General features: G+C 37.0%; 1 long non-coding RNA gene across 1 annotated transcript; it reads left to right on the forward strand.

Annotated features, from left to right (window-relative positions):
• The first annotated feature begins 20 nt into the window (after positions 1–20).
• LOC139652349 (uncharacterized) lies at positions 21–3,719 on the forward strand. The gene is made up of 5 exons (XR_011695742.1): positions 21–868; positions 967–1,120; positions 1,216–1,321; positions 1,518–1,699; positions 2,834–3,719. It is a non-coding gene; the product is annotated as an uncharacterized lncRNA (long non-coding RNA).

Consider the following 3,719-nt stretch of genomic DNA (forward strand, 5'->3'; position numbering starts at 1 on the left):
ATTTATTTGTACAAATATATACTATTGGTTACCTACATTCCCAAATTATTTGTGAAAATCTTTTAAGCCCCAAGAGGTTGCTGGGTCATCAAGCTCATAGTACTCATGTCTCATAAAGAATGCTGAATTTAATATAATTTGCCCCATTTCATGTAATAATTGTGCTGAAAGAATATTTTAAGTGACGTTTTATTGTATTGTTGCTCAAGCATCTGTCTTCTATAGTAGGTTTTAGCGCACATACCATGGTGACATATGCCTTACAGGAACTGGTACAGTTCTTGTGATAACATAAATAGATGCATATACATGAACATACAGTATAGTAGAGATATGGCTGACAAAGTATTGGAAAACCTTGGGGAGATAAAGTAAATAACAGGGGTATGGTTGGGGCAGGGGCTATGGGTGGTTGTTATTCCAGTTAGCTCACATGAAAATATTGAAGTATGTTTCTGTGCTGTCTTACAATGTGGCAATGAGTTTTTCTATGTTTTTTTTTTCTATGTTGAGTAATCTCTCAATAGGTTAAACCAATGTTCAATCAACCATTTTAGCAATTGTTAGTGAGATAAGGAAGAAGTACTTGTGGTGTTGGTTGATAAGTTTGAGAAGTCGGCAAGCAGACGCAAGGATGGTGTCATTGGGATGCCAAAATTTGACATTTGACAATCAAAATGTCAGAAAAGGAAAAAATATGGGTTTGCTTCAATGAGATTAACTCCACTCTGACATTCAAAAGGCACAGTTAGAAGCAGAGGGCCACACTGCAGTACGACCATCCCAGTTCTTCCTTGGTGAGGATAGTTCTTCATCACCTCTACTCATCATCCTCAGGAATGAAGATATTGCAGAGCACATTTGTGAGGTAATACAGAAACTGGTGTAAAGGATCATGACAGTGCTGTGGCAACAGAGAACATTTTTTTTTAATCTTTTCATCAATCTGCTCACTGTTTTTCTCAGGTTCCACACTTGCTTGAGCTGAAGAAGTCACCAGGTGTACTGTTTGCTGGAATTGACCAACCAGATGATATTGTGAACCTCACCCATCAGGAACTCCTCACTAGGGGTGGTTTTATAATGTTTGAGAGAGCAGCACTGCAGGCCTTTAGCCTATGTATGAGCACTTATTACTGAATGTCAGCTTTTGTTGTTGGAGATGTTGTCATATAGCAGCTTATGATGTATCCCTCTTCTAATCTAATCTTCAAGGCAACATGAAAAAGATGTCACAATTCGTGGAAGAGCTAAGCAAAAAAGGGAAGTGGAAATGGATGCTGCACTACAGAGATAGTCGTCAGCTGAAAGAAAATGCAAGGTAGGTGTTGCTAAAACTGTTGCTTCTTGCTTTCATTTCCCTATATGGTACTTCACTGTTCTCAACATTTTTATATTGAAATCTATTCTTAAATACCTTATAATATTTATTGTTTTTTTTACTAAATGGCAGTGGATGTTATAGGAGATAAAGACAGAGGTCGCTAAAATAACTGAATTGCTACTTCTGTGTCCAGGTTGAGTGCTGAGGCTAAGGAGAAGATGCATTTCATAAACTGCTGCCAAGAAGCTGGAATAGTGGAGGTCTTGCCTTACCATGAGTGTGACCTTATGTCAAGGGATCGACCTGACTATCGCACTTGTCTGGTCCGCTTGCAGGTCCAGAATATATCATCCCGTTTCCCTGTTTTTATAACTGGTGAGACACTAATGCATTAACTGTACCTTGACATTCACAGAGCTACATGACATTGTGGTTTTAACTTATTAAACATGTAGTTTGTAAGATTTTATGCATGTAAACATCTCTAATATTTTACTATGAATTGTGCATGATTGTTAAATTAAGCTCCTATATGAAAAACCCATCGGCATAGTTTTGCAATGCTGCAACGCTTTCCTAGCATATTGGCCCATATTCATAAAACTCAGTGTTAACGGTGCAAAATCTGCAGTGCATTAATTTGAGGTGATTCATAAAGTTACTGTGGCGGAGACACTTTACTGGGGCCTTATTGTCCGCAGTGGCCCGGGTGAAAACCAGTGAAAATCAACGTAAACTAAGTGTTGCATATTAAACATCCCCAATCATCCACACCCATGTGCAAGCACAATGGATTATGAACTAGATATGTAAGAAAGGCAAAGAAAGCCGAAGTTCTCACCAGCAGAACTCGGAGGTTGTGTCTCACTATGCAAAATGTATTAAGCACTAACACCTGTTTCCATGGACGGCACTGAAACACATTGACAAAACATAGCTTTTAGAGAGATTTTGTTTATTAATTAAACTTTTACAAATGTAGGTAATCATAAATTGGAACAATACCGTCTTGCCAGAGTAAGTGTTATTTTTTATGCAGTAGTGTGCTTTCATAAATCGCTTACAGGACATGCAAATGATCAGAAGTGGGCGGTGGCGCCAAAATGGCGCAAGCGGTAAAAACCTAGGCGGTATGAATAGGGACCGCCACGGTATTACCCACTACCACGTTGTTAACCCTGCCGATGAGTTTTATGAATGTGGTCTTGGTCTTGGTCTTGGCTGGACATTAAAAAATACAGCTTAAAGCTCATAAGTCTCTCTCCCAGAGGAATGCAGCTAATGGTGGTTGTGCAGAATGTATGGGACTGGGTAATTTAGCTAAAAGAGGATCACAAGCAACAACATCCACAACATGCTTTTCCTGAAAATACATAGTACATCTTCACTTTGCACTAATAATGCATTATGTGTGAGTTAACCCATTTAAGTTCTAGTTATTGTACAGTGCAAGATGTAGTGTTTCATTTAAGCCAGGATGAAATAACACATTTTTCCTCATTTTTACAGATACAACAGCAGACGGCGCATTTGGGAGAAATGGAATTTTAACAATGAATATCGACTCTTTCCTGACGATTTCTCCCAGCGAAACATTTACCATCTAATGAACTGCAAAGGTTAGATGGCCATGATAAGTTCTGGATTCTGGTAACTCAGTTAAGTACATCGAAATCAACAAAATGATGTCACATTTAAAGAAAATCACCAGTAAAGTGGTGATTTAAACATCCTACAGTAATTACTCCTCATTGGTACATCCAATTATTTAACTTTTTTGTTATTAGAATCGAGCTTGAAATATTCATTTCTGGTGTGATATGTAGTTTTGTCATATTGATCATTTGTAAATTCATTTATCATTAAGTTAATGAATAGTGACAATGATGCCAGTATGCAGGCAGGTGTGTATATTTACTTTTTTGTATATGGTATTTTTATTATAAAAATGTTAAAAAGTGATTTTTAAATTGTACATTATATTTTGTCTTTTTTTTTTCTTTGATCCTAACTGACCTGGCACTTTAGTAGCACCTTCAGTGGTGTTTCTTCAGTGCTGTTTTTTCATGGTCAAAAGATTGTTCACAAAGATTGTTTTTTTGAGGTAAAAGAAATGTAAAGGTGAATGTGGAGGATAGTACATTGCCCTAGCATTACAAGGAACAGTTAAATTAGGGCAGTGAAGTTGTTTGTGTTACTCATTGAGAAAGGTTATACATTGACTTGCTGACTGTTACCGCTTGAATGTTTGATATAAGCTCAACAATTAAAAATGATTGCTTCTCTTCTGCTCATGTACTTTTCAAATGCTAGATATAATGCCATGTTCAATAATTTCAATGAAATTGTTATATTTGTACAGTGCAGCGACTGAGAATAAAAGCAATGACACAAA

The sequence above is a fragment of the Centroberyx affinis genome, unplaced genomic scaffold (assembly GCF_046629955.1).
Source record: "Centroberyx affinis isolate AG114_WGS23_722 - 3 ecotype Tasmania unplaced genomic scaffold, CSIRO-AGI_Caff_v1 ptg001782l_1, whole genome shotgun sequence".
NCBI classification, from domain to species: Eukaryota; Metazoa; Chordata; class Actinopteri; order Beryciformes; family Berycidae; genus Centroberyx; species Centroberyx affinis.